We start from the raw sequence: 16,970 nt of genomic DNA on the forward strand, positions 1-16,970 counted from the left end.
CTTGTTAATGTTGTTATCGATTGAAAGATTATTATAATTTCAATACCGGTACATTGATCTAGGTATGAAACAAACTGTTCACATTCCGCCCCAGCTATTGGTTAAGTTAATTTCAATTTATCGAATATCACAAATATAACTACAGGTTAATTGGATTAACAAGAACAAAATCATCGTGCTTGAACTTCCAAATTTTAGTTGCATTGCTGATTAATATACATGTGAAAGCTACCCTTCGTTATATGCCGTTTACTTTGGTTTTTGAGATGATCGGAGCACCATTGATTGTACCTTTTATACTTCGTTCCTTTATACAGAAAGTGCTGACTAGAAATTTAAAATTATGTTTTGCATTAATTGGATAAGAAAAGAAATCATATATAATGAAAAACGATTATGTAATGCTAAGGTAAATTAAAATAGTAGAATAAATAAAAGTCTAATCAATCAGAAATAACATTTACATCCGAACATTTACTTGCTCGCAAAATACCGATCTTCATTGATGATATTTCTGATTTTCCGATTGATATAGGATGGTTTGCAATATTTCTACACTTTTTGATTCATTTATGTGTACTTATTCTAAAAAGGCTTTTCTTTTTGATAGCTTTTAGATTGTTATTCAGTCAACTGTTACTTTAACATTTACTTCAGCAAAAACTTCCCGGTTTTTCGCCAAAGGACGTTCAACGCCGTCGGCGTTCCCGTTATCAAACCTGATGCGTTTGGTACTTTTCGTTATATCGTTGTATTTTCAGTTTACTAAATATCCTGGTACTCGGCTTGTGCTTAGATAGTACGTTTGACACTGACTGAAATAATGTCGGAAGCGATGGTTTATTTTAGGTAAGGCGTATTGGTAAAACATGCTTTAATATACAAATCACATATTCTCATTAAAGTAATATACTTTTGATCCTACTTAACGAGGCTTATTTTGAAACGGAACACATATGAATGCTTAAATGTACATTCTAGGATTTAAATATCAAACGTCTTAGTGAATTCGGAAGAATATACTTGCTAGCGATCATACAAGTTCATAAAATGTTAGACTCATTTAAAGTTCTATAACTAAGTCAATTTATTGTTTGATGAAGAAGTCACCAGACAAGCCATTCCGACGCTTGTAATTAAACACGTGATTGGGATTGAGCGCTTACAAATTCAAGTAAAGTTTTCAACCTTTTGAGGCTGTGTCTCTTTGAATGCAAAATTCGCCTCGTCGTTCTCACGAAACCAAGACAGCTCTGAACAGAAATCTCGGCACTGTTAAGGTTTTTATAAAATTATTTGGCGTAAATTGTAATATTGTCCCATTCTGAAACTAATATGGGTGAGTAATGTGATTCGACATATTAGGTTTTAAATAAACATATATCACAGTGTCTTATTCAAAGCAAAATACTTTCATTGCTACATAACGAAGCTTATGTGCAATGAGCGACATATTTATGCTTAAATCGAGGATATATCATTTGATTATTTTTAAAACATTCTCCATAAATAAAATTATGAAATCGTTTGATGAGATACTTCTTAGTTAAATTATTAATATGCCAAAGTGTTTAAATTACGTTTGACTACTCAAATTGTATCTGATACTATTACTAAACAAGGCTGAATCATAGGCTATTACACATTTTTATCTCATCCACGTTTATAAACATCACTTCAAATTCCACATCACAGGTTGCCGTTTTAAGGCTTGTTTTTCTCTTTGCAAGCGCCATGCACTTAAGATCATGGGTAGGTAATCCACACTATTAACTTAATAAACAATACTTGCAAAGCATTTCAACACTTCTGTGCTGAACACGTGTTTTTCGTGCCAAAAATAGAAAAGGCCAGCTTCACTTGCTTGACCGTTATAAAGCGTGTTTTCACTTTTTCGGTATACGAATTAATGTTTAAAACAATATTATGTAACACACATATTTGTATTCGTTATAACGAACTCGCATTTATAAAATGGCTAAGCAAATTTATTCAATGAAGTTCAGCAATTATTTTCAAGAAAGCATATTAGTAAAGATAATACAAATATAAACGTGACGTAAGAATCATTCATCCGGGTAGAAGACGTAATGAATCAACACTGGGTTACCGAGGATGTAAATTATGCTTCTCTATTTGTTATATTTTAATCGCAATATTTCTAAATAGGTCAACGATATCACATCGTACTACTATCGCATGTCTGAATGCGCATGTGTGGGTGACGTGCGCTTTAAGTACATAGTGTTAAGTGTATGTGCACTCTTATTTTAACTGAGTTCGGCGGTATTTTTCTTAACAGGTTTGCTATATGTTTTGCGTATAAAATTCTTGAGAAAAGAAATGCCTTAAACAATAATATAAGTATTGTTACAAGCATAACTGAAAAATGAAGTTCAGGAAATTATTTATGAAACTTTAACTTAAAGGTTTATCTTTTCTAAAAATAAACTTTGTTTTAAGTGGGGTTTTTCAACTTGAAATAATAATAACGCATCGGAATTCTATGAGGGAATATCCTTTGATATTCCCTTTTTTCGTTGGAAAATGAAAAAAAACAGGTGTTTTTTCTCACTTTTATTGCACACAAATTTAACCTTGAATCAAAATGCATGAACAGGAATTATCAAACTTGTATATTTCCTAAAAAAAGTGCGTAAATTTACGAACATTTTTAATGCAAAAAGAACACATTTGACATCAACTAAGAAATTATTCGTAAATTTACGAACATTTTAAGGGAGAAAAATCAGTAGTTTTTTTCATTGCTTGTCACCATGTGGCATAAATTTATGAACTTCTTTTTTTAAAGAAATATATGATTAACAAAACCATTATTCGTAAATTTACGCACTTTAAAAAAATGTTCAGAAATACTTGGTGAATTCATAGATTCTTACCAAAACCATACTTTGTTAATTTACGCCTCAAAAAACCCAGACATACTTGTTTAATTCATAGACTTTTAACAAAACCATACTTCGTAAATTTACGCACTATTTAACATTTTCATTGGTAAATTCATATTCTTCTAAATTAAACCATACTTCGTAAATTTACGCACTATTAAAATTTTTAAGACATAATTGGTAAATTCATATTCTTAGCAATACCATACTTCGTAAATTTACTTGATCAATTCATTAACTATTTTCCGAAATATGAGGTCAATTAATATTTTCTTAACAAAACCATACTTCGTAAATTTACGCACTAATATTTTCAGAAATACTTTGTAAATTCATAGATTCTTAACCAAAACATACTTCGTAAATTTACGCACTATTAAAACAAAAACGGAAATACTTGAGATTCTTAACAAAACCATACTTCGTAAATTTACGCACTATTAAATACTTTCAGAAATACTTGGTAAATTAATAGATTCTGAACAAAAACATACTTCGTAAATTTACGCACTATTAAAAACTTTCAGAAATACTTTTTGAATTCATAGATTCATAACAAAACATACTTTGTTAATTTACGCACTATTAAAAACTTTCAGAAATACTTGGTGAATTCATAGATTCTTACACAAAACATACTTCGTAAATTTACGCACTATTAAATTTTTTTAGAAATACTTGATGAATGCATAGATTCTTAACAAAAACATACTTCGTAAATTTACGCACTATTTAACCTTTTTAGAAATACTTGGTAAATTCATATTCTTCTACATAAAACCATACTTCGTAAATTTACGCACTATTAAAACATTTCAGACATAATTGGTAAATTCATATTCTTAATAATACCATACTTCGTAAATTTACGAACTAGTAAAACTTTTCAATAATACCTTGTCAATTCATATCCTTAATAAGACCATACTTCGTAAATTTACGCATTATTATTTTTTTCAGAATTACTACATCAATTCATATATTCTCAGAAAAACCTTACTTCGTAAATTTACGCACTATTAACAATTTTCAGAAATACCAGGTCAATTCATATATTCTTAACAAAACCATACTTCGTAAATTTAGGCACTATTATATTTTTTCAGAAACACCCCGTACTTTGTCAATTCATATATTCTCAGCAAAAACATATTTCGTAAATTAATGCTCCATTAAAAATATTGAGAAATACAAAGTCATGTACTTGGTCAGTTCATATATTCTTAACATATGTCGTACATTTACACACTATTATATATTTTCAGAAATACTCAGTACTTGGCAAATTCATAGCAAAACCAGACTTTCTAAATTTACTCATTATTAAACAATTTCAGAAATACTTGGTGAATTCATAGATTCTTAACAAAACCAGACTTCGTAAATTTACGCACTTAAAAAACCCCAGAAATACTTGTTCAATTCATAGATTCTTAACATAACCATACTTCGTAAATTTACGCACTATAATTTTTTTTCAGAAATACTTGATAAATTCATAGATGTCATCATTGCTTGTATTTATACGAACATTTTCAGGGAAAAGGTCTTTTTTTTTCATTAACAATCAACATTTTTTATATTTCGTATTAATACGAACTATTATTAACTGTCATCTTTGTTCGTATTAAAACGAACATTTTCACAAACAAAGTCATTTTTTTGCATTAAAAATCAACATTTTTGATACTTGTATTAATACAGCTATTATAAATTGTCATTATTTTACATATTAATACAAACATTTCCAGGGATAAAAAGTCTATTTTGTCACTAAACATAGTCAGTCGCGAGAGAGCCTAGTCTTTAAGGAGAAATGTGCACAGATTTTCTCCCATATTAGTGTCAGATACTGTTGGATTGTTTGTGGATTTCTTGATGAATTATTGAACTAGATTGTCAGGTTTTACAACAGGCAAAGTTTGCAATTTGAATTTAATGTATGGTGCAACATGACTTTCTGACCCATCAGAGCCTTCGACATCATGCTCTTGTAGTACCTTTACTTCTGCAGCGTCGGCTTCAAAAGCTTTTGGCTGAGAAAGAACTTGAAGATTCGCTTCTGATTCTGATTTTGTTTCAAAAGAGCTGCTTCTTGTTAAGTATATTTCATTTTTATCTTGGCAGATTCGGCTTCTGCTTGTTTCAATGCGATGAGTTCACTCCTACGGCTAGAGGATCTCGAACTGTGTGTCTTCACACTATCATGGACAGACTTTGGCTTCATGCTGGACATGACTTTTGTAAATATTGATTGTTTATTTTGGTCAATCTTATCCAGCGCGTGTAACTTTGCTTTTTCCTGTAGCGACACGTCTGTAGTGAGAGCCGATAATTCTTTAAGACTTGCTTCACTTTTCACATTTTTTAAGTACATTTCAAATTCGTCTTTAACTTTTATGTAACTTTCATAGGTAATTGCTGTTCAATCAGGTTAATTTCACCAACATTACTCTCATAAGTTAAAGGGGCCTTTTCACAGATTTTGGCATTTTTTTTAACTTATTCATTAAATGCTTTATATTGATAAATGTAAACATTGGATCATAAAAGCTCCAGTAAAAAATCAAGAAAAAAATTTAAAAAAAAGGAAAAGAACATTGCCCGGAGCAGGTTTCGAACCAGTGACCCCTGGAGTCCTGCCAGAGTCCTGAAGTAAAAACGCTTTAGCCTACTGAGCTATTCCGCCGTATACACATTCTTTACGTATTTTATACCTTATATAAGCAATCTTCGTAGTTTCACAAAATTTAACGACAAAAACAGAACTCTCCAAATTATTCAATCGTTTCGCGTTGCAACGCTTTATAATTTTTAGGTTTTAAAATCGTCAAAAGATGCATATAATGGCTATATTAGAGCAAGGTTAATGTTCAGTTTTACTGTTTCCTCACAAATATCATAACTAAAACGAAAACTTACGAATCTGAAACAACTTTTTTCAATTTTGTCAATTTACCAAAGCGTGAAAAGATCCCTTTAAACTACTTACTGTGCACAAACTTTCAGTCACTTTGCGCCATGAAGCAGAACAGCGCTTCCTAAAGTCATCAATTATCTCTTCATAAAGAGCCCTTCCTTTTGCAGAAAACGGACGTACATGCCGTGTTGACATACAATAAACTTTCTTAAGCCGGTTGAAATACAGATGAGACTTTAGTGCGACCAATTTTGAACGTGGATTTAGTTCGATGTCCAGTACCAGTCATCTCCATCTGCTACTAGCAAAGACCAAAGTGTAGGTCAATTTACTTTTCTGTTCTGGAAACAGATAGCGGACCGATCGTGTCGAAAAAGAACACTGTATGTGGTGGTATTCAGTATTTAATCTTAGATTCAACTAGATGAATGTGGTAAATTGCTGCAATAAAACAAAATAAAAGACGTTCAGTTCTGCAGTAAAGAACAATGAAAATGATGTATTGTAATCAAAAAATACTTTAAATGACTGAAAAAAGGTAAAACGTATAGCCTATACCTAAGTAATAAACAATGACAGAGTTACGAAAGAAAAGCTTTGGAAATTAACCTAACATATAGGACATATAGCCTCAACTGTGTCGAAAGGGTAGGTACGACGTAATTTTGGTACGAATAGCATTTACTGAAAAAATTAAAAAATCCTGAATGAATGAATATACCTCATAAATAATTACTGCCTTAACAAAATACAAGTTATATAGCATTGATAACATGTGGAAAGTTATACCATCCGGGGCTATAAACCGGTATAAACGTCTGAAGAAAATGCCGAAATAGCAATATCGGCAAACGCCTCGATTTAAAATTCGTAGGTGAACAAACACTGATATATCCAAGGGAAGTAAGCAGCGCAATATTATACGGTTACATATGATTGATATAGCCAGCACACAGGTTTTGTTAAAAATGTATACAAATTGCTAGAATAATTAGTTTGTTTCTCATTGATTGTGTTTTGTTGTTTGACAATACATTTTTAAAAGGATTAAACAAAAAGTTCATTTACATAGAAAAACTAATTTTGCTTTCGTGTTCGCTGGGCGTCTGCACTGAGGAAGGTATAGCGTCCATGACCTTAATTTATGGAAGACATAATTGTAAATATCTTAGATCTTCATCAGTTTTTTTGCCAAAAAGTATATACATGTACTTAAATTAGTATTGAATTCAGTATTTATGAAGATGGCTGGTCTTCTGATAAACAGTAATTGTAATCAGGCCTTCTTGTAAAAATTAATCATGTTAAAATTGCCAGAAACCAGCTTTTTTATTGCTTTGTAATTTTAAATAAAATCTACCAATTAATCGCTACTTACAAATACTGTTTGAAACTAGCAGGAAATAATTTTCAGTGGGCAAATATTATGGTTATGCATTAAATAAGTGCAAGACATATATTGAAGTATAAAGAATAGGCAATAAATATATATTGCTCCATTTTTTCTATCTATAATGAATAGGCAATAAATAGTACTCGATTTATTTCTATTTATAATGAATAGGCAATAAATAATGCTCTATTTTTTATCTATAATAAACTAAAGTTTTCATCGACTTTCATATACAGATGATGCATTTGAATAATTGAAAATGTTGATACATGGAAAAAACACAGATAAAGAGAAATTAATTAAATAGAAATAACATTGTTATTTTTGAACAACTAGATACATGATTAGTTAAATTGGATCATAATCATTATTTTTTACATGTAAGACAATATATATAACAGTTTGAAAATCAAATGCACTTTCCCTGGTGATTAATAAACAACGGTTAACTATGAACAAGATAATAGTTTCTTAGTAAGATACGTGTCAGTACATAGCTTTGTTTATATGGATCTAATTTTCTGTAAGATGCGGGTTTTCTTATTACCCAAGACTTCCGTTCTTATATTTTTTCCCAAGTGTTGTTATAAAAACAAAACAAAAAGTTACTTAAATAAATATCCTCCAACATAAATACGATAATTGATATACCGGTAAATTTACTAAGCTGACCAGAAGTAAGTTTGCCTTATGTCCACAAGAAACACAGATTTGTTGCTTAAAATTCGGTAACGCCGATTTCATTTTATTGTGAAATCATTATAAACATCCGCTACACATTCAGTTTCGAATTCTTCGTCATTAGATCAATTTTTTACGGAAATAATTATGACCAATGTTGATAAAGATACGACTTTTCAAAGGCATGAAAGCCATATCCAAAGTTATCAACTCATGCATTAGCGCCGGTTTCTCTCACATTATACCGTGTATTGAACTGACACTTGACATTTACACGTTAATGCAGAAAAAATGTATCGATAGCGTTAACGAATAAATATTAAATTGGCGCCGATAAAGGTTAGATGCGCGACTGTTTGGTTATTATTGAAATTGGAGATGACTAATTGGAAATCGGCTTCGTCATTCAGACATTCGTTCACGGACATTCATTCTCACTAATCCGCTAATCATAATAATGAACTAGTTAATTGGCATGCAATAGAACAGAACAAACATTTTATTTTCAACGAAGATTATAACATTATGCAATTCGGACAATATAACAAAGTACAAGTTTTAGTACAATATTGTGGCTTCCGATAATTAAGCAACAACAACACATATTATACAGTGAGAGAGGGTGTATTTACGGTAGAATGCATTAATATATAGAAGGGCCAGTTAGAATCACCTCATAACAATTGACTAAGTATAATCTTCTTCATACAATAAACGACGGTTATATATATGGCGCTTAATGCTCTGGGAACGTATATAAATATATAAACTAACCTTTATTGTTGAACAGCTTGACAAAGGCAGTTCTTGATCCTGTTACTTTATCGAGGCCCTCACTGAACTCGGTTTCTGCTTTGAAGGTGTCCACACTGAGGGACTTCACCACACCATCTTCAAGGTGTGACTGTTTGGGAATAATTTTAAATTGAGCACTTTATCATCATTATTTGTTTGTGCAACATCTAACTATTAACGAAAATATTTACTCGAACATGTTTAGCTCCACTGGCCAAAGGCCAGCGGGGCTTATGTCATGGTCCTGTGTCCGTCGTGTGTGCGTCCGTGCGTGCGTCCGTGCGTGCGTTAACTTTTTCTTTACACATCTTCTTCTCCTAAACTACTGGTCCAAATCTGATGAAATTTCTCAGGAATGTTCCTGTGGTGAACTTCTTTCAAATTTGTTCAAATTATGCCCCTGGGGTCAAAATTGACCCTGCCCCGGGGATTCAAAAAATTGAAAATTTGCTTATATAAGGCCTATTTTGTGCAAACTTTATAAATCTTCTTGTCCATAACCATTGGGCCAAAGGCTACCAAATTTGGTATGTAGTGACATCTTATAGTCCTCTACCAAGTTTGTTCAAATTATGCCCTTTGGGTCAAATTTTACCCTGCCCCGGGGGGTCAAAAATTTGAAAATTTGCTTATATAAGGCCTATTATGTGCAAACTTTAAAAATCTTCTTGTCCGTAACCATTGGGCCTAGAGCTACTAAATTTGCTATGTAGTGACATCTTATAGTCCTCTACCAAGTTTGTACAAAATTATGCCCCTGGGGTTAAATTTGACCCTGCCCCGGTGGGCAAAACATTGAAAAATTTGCTTATATAAGGCCTATTTTGTGCAAACTTTAAAAATCTTCTTGTCCATAACCGTATGGCATAGGGCTACCAAATTTGGTATGTAATGACATCTTATTGTCCTCTACCAAGTTTGTTCAAACTATGCCCCTGGGGTTAAATTTGACCCTGCCCCAGGGGGTTAAAAAATTGAAAATTTGCTTATGTAAGGCCTATTTCTGCAAACTTTAAAAGTCTTCTTGTCCATTATCATTGGGTCTAGGGCTACCAAATTTGCCATGTAGTGACATCTTATAGTACACTACCAAATTTGTTCAAATTATGCCCCTGGACTTAAATTTGACCCTGCCCCGGGGGGTTAAAAAATTGAAAATTTGCTTATATAAGGCCTATTTTGTGCAAACTTTAAAAATCTTCTTGTCAATAAGCAATTGGCCTAGGGCTACCAAATTTGCAAAATAGTGACATCTTATAGTCCTCTACCAAGTTTGTTCAAATTATGCCCCTGGGGTCAAATTTGACTCTGCTCCGGGGGTTTAAAAAAATGAAAATTTGCTTATATAAGGCCTATTTTGTGCAAACTTTAAAAATCTTCTGGTCCATAACCATTGGGCCTAGGGCTACCAAATTTTGTATGTAGTGACATCTTATAGTCCTATATCAAATTTGTTCAAATTATGCCCCTGGGGTAAATTTAACCCTGCCCCGGGGGGTCAAAAAATTGAACATTTGCTTATATAAGGCCTATTTTGTGAAAACTTTAAAAATCTTCTTGTCCATAATAATTGGGCCAAGGGCTACCAAATTTGGTATGTAGTGAAATCTTATAGTCCTCTACCAAGTTTGTTCAAATTATGCCCCTGGGGTCAAATTTGACCCTGCCCCGGGGGGTCAAAAAATTGAAAATTTGCTTATATAAGGCCTATTTTGTGAAAACTTTAAAAAATCTTCTCGTCCATTACCATTGGACCTAGGGACTACCAAATTTGGTATGTAGTGGCATCTAATAGTCCTCTACCAAGTTTGTTCAAATTATGCCCCTGGGGTCAAATTTGACCCTGCCCTGGGGGTCAAAAAATCAAAAATTTGCTTATATAAGGCCTATTTTGTGCAAACTTTAAAAATCTTCTTGTCCATAACCGTATGGCATAGGGCTACCAAATTTGGTATGTACTGACATATTATAGTCCTCTACCAAGTTTGTTCAAATTAAGCCGCTGGGATCAAGTTTGACCGTTCCCTAGGGATCACAAAATTGAACATATGCTTATATCCGGCCCATTTTGTGCAAACTATAAAAATCTTTTTGTCCATAACCATTGGGCCTATTTCTACCAAATTCGTTAGGTAGTGACATCTTATAGTTCTCTACTTAGTTTGTTCAAATTATGCCCCTAGGAACAAATTTGACCTTGTCCCAGGGGTCACAAAAATGAACATATGCTTAAATAAGGCCTTTTTTGTGCAAACTTTAAAAATCTTTTTGTTCTTAATTATAGAGCTTAGGGCTACTAAATTTGGTATGTAGTGATATCTTATAGTCCTCTACCAAATTTGTTCGCCGTGGTGTAATGGATATGGTGTCCGCCTTGCGACCGGGAGGTCACGGGTTCGATCCCCACCGTGGGAGCGTTCTTAAGATCTCCCACAAAGACACCAAGTACTGGTTCTAGGCCCAGGAAACGGACTCGAGAGCATTTATATAAGCCTAAGGCTTTCGACGCAATCGAGCTAAAAAAAATAAAAAGGTTTAAATTTGTTCAAATTATTCCCCTGGGCTCATATTTGACCCGGCCCCGGGGGTCATAAAACTGAACATATGACGTTTACCAGTGGAGATTACTGCAGCTGTTTGGCTGTGACCAACAACAACATCAACATCTTGTAAACATGAGATAAAACCCTGTCATTTAGTGCCATTTTAGGTCAGATGGTGACTGCTTACAAAGGCATTGAAGTAAGAACATGTGTTATGAATGTTTTTTTTTATAAACTGAAAAAAGTCGGGTTTTATTTAAATATGTCGAAAGTGACCATATATCCGGATGAAAATATTTTGGATAACATGTTAATTTTATGTCTTTTTTATAGTGTTAAAACCAGTTTAATAATATATTATTGATTTTAAAAACACAGCTTCCATGAACATAATTATTTCAAGGAAAGTCAATATATGATACTGCACGGTAAACTCAAACTTTGTATCGAAGAGAAGGTGTTAAAATTAATGAAGTGCAATGTCTTAACTATCGTATATGCTGCTTTTTAATAACTAATGATTCATTGTTCCATTTGTGAATCGTGACTGATCATGAATTGTTGAAATGATTGTCAATTGCTCAACAATCCATATATATTTCTGACCATTTTATAATTTTCTTAATAGTAGTTATGAATTGATCTTAGAAGTCAAATGTATTACTTAATTAAATACATTTATAAATATAAAGAAATAATCTTTAGATTATCATAATATTCTCAGGCTTGTTGGTCTTAGGGATGTGGGGGTTGATGAGCAATTTCTCCTTTTATCACAATTTTTTTTACCCTACCTGATCATTTCCTTCATATAACATTTTAATTCAATTGGCGTCTGCAACCTCTTTCAAATTGGGAAAGTCCAAAATGTGTTGTTTGGTGAAGGGTTAAGGAATTTTGATTCCTATGGGTCTTGTGAATCTGTTTCATCATCATCATCATCATCATCATCATCATCATCATCATCATCATCATCATCATCATCATCATCATCATCATCATCATTAGAGAAAAAACAAAATATTGTCTGGATGTTCAAAACAATAAAATTGTTAAAATATCATTATTATTTAAAAACGCAATGTTCCAAAGATAGTAAGCCATGAACCTTTTTAGCTTTATAGATTGTGTGCAACCTAATTTTGAGTGAATTTTCGGTTGAGATGTGAGGCAACTCGGGTCAATGATAATAATAGTATGCGCGCTTTTACTTTATATAACCTACACTAAACCACATTCCTTAAATATGTATTTATAGCTTGTACCTGAGATTGGGCCCAATTATAAGTATGTCATTTTGTCATATGCTTTCCTGCGTATGGAAATATCATTGATATACGAGAGTAATTATTTGTTTCGAATTGTTTATAACCGTAATGAAAATTAGTGTTATCCTGCACTGTTTAAAACATTTGAGATCTACTCCTAAGAAGAAAAAAAACTTAATAATAAAATGTGAACGTGTATTGGTTTCTTGTCTAGGGGCATATTGTGTACAATCATAGTTATATATCATTTGCAACTTTGATAATTACTAATTAGTAGTTTTGCTTTCAAATAACAGTGTTTTGTTCTTGATGTTTTGAAAACTACTTGAAATTAATAGAAAAATTAAATAGACCAGCCCCGGTCATAATTATTTTTTTCGCAAAAAACACAAATGAAATACAATGTAGAACGAGAACATGTACATACCATATAACGGATATAACTGTTAAACACTTACAAACACATGGTCAATAATGACTGACATTAAGCATGAATCGTGTTTAATTTAGCGATTTAAATAATGTAACGAAAACGACTAGATAAGAATTGTAAAATGGGGAAATAAATATCTTATAGCAGTTACAAAACACAAAAAGGCTTTGACAAAGGAACTAAATAACACCCCGTTGACAAGATCACGAGACATCATCGATGTTATCAGCTCACTTTATGCGTGCGCCACTTTTTGTGGATAGGCGGCATGTGGAGTTCTAAAGAAACTGTGATCTAAGATTATAATAGCTTGTTAACTACTTCGCACTGAACCAAATTCATAGAAAGTAATCAGAAATACAAGATCGATAATAATTTTAAGTAAAATATGTATTGAGATAATGAACAGTATATTACAGACTGCATTTAGATCCGTTAACAGATTTAAACATATGCATTATATTTTGAGTTGTGCTGTTTCAAATAAATGTATCAATTACTTTACATTCAGTAATTTAAAGTAAAAATAAAGAGAATAGAGAGACAGTATATGAACGTTATTGTATACTTGTTATAAGGTGTTTAATTTTCACACTAGACATGATAATTCAATAAAAAAGCTTCTGTTTATTGCAAAACATATTCTACGCAAGTTCAAAAGGAAGCGTGAATTACATTTCCAAATCACCAAACCAAAATATTTATTCAACTTAAGCAGTAACGCCTATCGTTTAACAAATAAACAATATAAAGATTCTATGCATAAGATATGTTACATTTTAACAAGTACATTTCTGTTGTAAAAATATCTAAAGAAAAGCATCATGATTTTGAGAACGTAAATTGTAAATACTCATGTATTAAGAGTTATTAAAAAAATGTAGTCATATCAATTATCTATACAGAATGGAGATGCTATTTTCATGTATTTATTATAAGTTCTGAAATAGCTAAACATAAAAGGAAATCCGTTGTTAATTTTCATTATACATATCGGTAAAAAAAAAGCGGGATAAACCTAGAAAAAAAGTGTTTGGATAAACAAGTTATTCCTTACCTTTCTGTAAAATTTATGAAACCGTTAACAGCGCGTGTGAAATAACTAAAAAAGAGCGCGTGTGGAATAACTCAAAACTAGGTCAGAAAATCAGATTCTTTAAAGATTGTTTTGTATGGTGATTCGTTTTGTATACACTCGAAATGTGTTTTTGTTTTGTGCAGGAAAATACAATTTTATGATGTCAAGACGTTAATCAAATAATACCTCGATATATTTTACACTCAGTTATAATTAAGTTTAAAATTTGTATTATCCCCTCTCATACAAATGATACGCCAAAGTCGACCACATACGAAAGGAAATTATTGGTGATCTTTCGGGATATAATAGCTCACAAGATATTGAACAATATATTTCGACCAATTTCCATATTTAGTTGTGGGACGATAAAGGTATTTTGCAAATATATATCTGTGTAACCCAGCCAGAAAATTTCCCGACCACCACGTAAATTTTTATAAGCAAAACATTGCTAATATAGATAGTGCGAAGTCAATTTCTTAAGGCCCAGTCTCACTATGATGCCGGCTGAGCCCCGTTGCGTGATCCGGGCTCTAGCGGGATGAACCGGGGCTCCACCGGGGACGACTGGGATGAACAGGGAACAAACGGGGCTTCATCGGTAAAGTATTAAAGTATTAAAAAAAACCGGGACGGCACCGGGAACAACCGGGACGGCAACGTAGCTCCACCGGGGCCCATACAGACCCCCGCAGAGCTACTACAACGCCCCGGTTGTCGCCGGTTTTGCCCCGGTGGAGCCCCAGTGAATGCCGACAGAGTCCCGGTATAGCTACGGTACATCGGTAAACCGGCGCCACTCCAGGACGCCACCGGCATTCACCGGGGCTCCGCCTGGGCATTACCGGCGATGACCGTGGTTAAACCGGGGCGTTGCCGTAGCTCTGCCAGGGTCTGATGCCGGTATAGCCCCGGTGAGTGTCGGTGGAGTTACGGTATACCGGGGCTCTGCATGAACGCTGCCGGCTTTCACCGGGGCTCCACCCGGGCATTACCAGCGACAACCGGGGCTCTGCCGGGGCTTCACCCGGATAAACTGTAGCTAGTCCGGGGTTGACCGGGACTCTGCCGGGTTGTTGACCTGCTTCAACCTGGGCGGCTCCGGGAAATAGTGTGATGGCGTTAAAAAAAATCTACAAATCATCCCGCTTCTCGCCGCTCGACCGGCTTTAGCAAACCGGGATGGACCGAGGCTCTACCGGCAATAGTGAGACGTGGGCTAGCTTCGGGATGAATGGTTCTATCTTAACCGAGTGAGGATATTACCAGTGAGGCCCAGTTTGTACGAGAATGGTTAACAGTAATGTTATTCAACTGATCATTTAAATGGTGTTTAAAATACTATTTTCATGTTTATCCGAGTGAAGTGTCAAAACGTTTTTAATCATTCTAATATAACTCTCGATATACAGTGGAAATCTTCCAAATTTCTATTATATGTATAATGCAACTTCATTGGAAGGCGCACGTCAAATAAATACCATTTTAACAGAAAAAAATGTGAAGTTGTCAAACCACAGATATTACCGTTGGTTATACAAGTGGACGTACCTGTATCACGGTCAAAAATTACTTACAGGTTAATTAACTTAATTGAGATATACAATATTTCCACACTTAAAAAGGAAACAATCGACAATTAAACGAAGTGTGAACAAGTTTGCATGTACATTTTTATTTTTTTATTTGCATTACTCAATATTTGCAGTTATAAGTTGATTGCAGATATTATCTGTACAGGTTAAGAACAGTACACTGTCCAAGTCTTAATATATGTATCAGGCACACATTTCAGCACTTACATAATATTCAATATTGGTTGTAAATAATATCATATAAAACAAACAAGGTATATAAGTTATTTTAATATTTTATTAAAGTATTCAAACTGTGATCTATGAAATGAAAAATGTTTAAGATTATTTAGTTAGATTATTTAGATAAGTTATTTAAGAAAAGGTGTGAACATATTTCAGGTGGTCTCATTTTATAAAAATATTAAGTTGGAGACACAAAACATTAAGAGATTGTGTCAAAAGAATTAAATAACACTCCGTTGCCAAGATCACGAGACATCATCGATGTTATCAGCTCACTTTGTGCGTGCGCCACTTTTTGTGGATAGGCGGCATGTGGAGTTCTTAAGGAACTCGGACCCAAGATTGTAATAGCTTGCGAACATTGATTATTTATGGCCCTCATAAAACTGCATGTCTTCTCGAAGTATCCGTCATACAAGATATATAGATAACTATCTGAACTTCAATGTTTGATAAACAGATACAATACTCGATGCGAATAAACAAAATTAAAGAATTAAAGTCGAATCTCGTTGGCTTGTAATCAATTCGCTCGAATTTCCGATTGACTTAAAGACTCCTCAATGTACCATTTGCTTTTATTGTAATACATACAATTTTTTTGGTCGTTTTTCTCGGATCCGCAAGGGTCATATTTTCTGATGGCTCGAAGCGTTTTCGTAGTCACGGTTACAATTTGTACACAACATTTTGTTATTTTATTTTATTTCAGTCTCATCCATTTACATTTACAACACAGTATATACAATATATAAAAACACATATATTAAAACAACTGTAAATGGCCATTCAAGTTAATTATAAGAGACAATAAAAATCCAATATAATACAATGAACACATTTTTGGTAAAACATAGTACATGTATTCTGTGAGTGAATGAGTGAGCATCATTGTGTAAATAAGAGTGGTAAGAGTGGGATTACGGTAGGTGATATGAATACGAGGGAGTGAGTGAGTGAGTGAGTGAGTGATTGAGTGTAGATGTGTGGCTGTTGAGTATAAGTTAGTTATGGCAGTAGAGGGTTTATTGAGCTATAATAAATTTAAGTCTTGTTTGTTTGGATCGAAGTCGCTTCGAGTCTTTTGAAGTTTAAATCGTTTACTCGAGCTTGGTTAATGTCACGCG

General features: G+C 33.3%; 1 long non-coding RNA gene across 1 annotated transcript; it reads left to right on the forward strand.

The window, feature by feature from the left end:
• Positions 1-5,039: 5,039 nt before the first annotated feature.
• Positions 5,040-6,189, forward strand: LOC127880710 (uncharacterized). The gene is made up of 2 exons (XR_008049704.1): positions 5,040-5,152; positions 5,997-6,189. It is a non-coding gene; the product is annotated as an uncharacterized LOC127880710 (long non-coding RNA).
• Positions 6,190-16,970: the final 10,781 nt, after the last annotated feature.

Source organism: Dreissena polymorpha, chromosome 5, assembly GCF_020536995.1.
Source record: "Dreissena polymorpha isolate Duluth1 chromosome 5, UMN_Dpol_1.0, whole genome shotgun sequence".
In the NCBI taxonomy this organism is placed as follows: Eukaryota; Metazoa; Mollusca; class Bivalvia; order Myida; family Dreissenidae; genus Dreissena; species Dreissena polymorpha.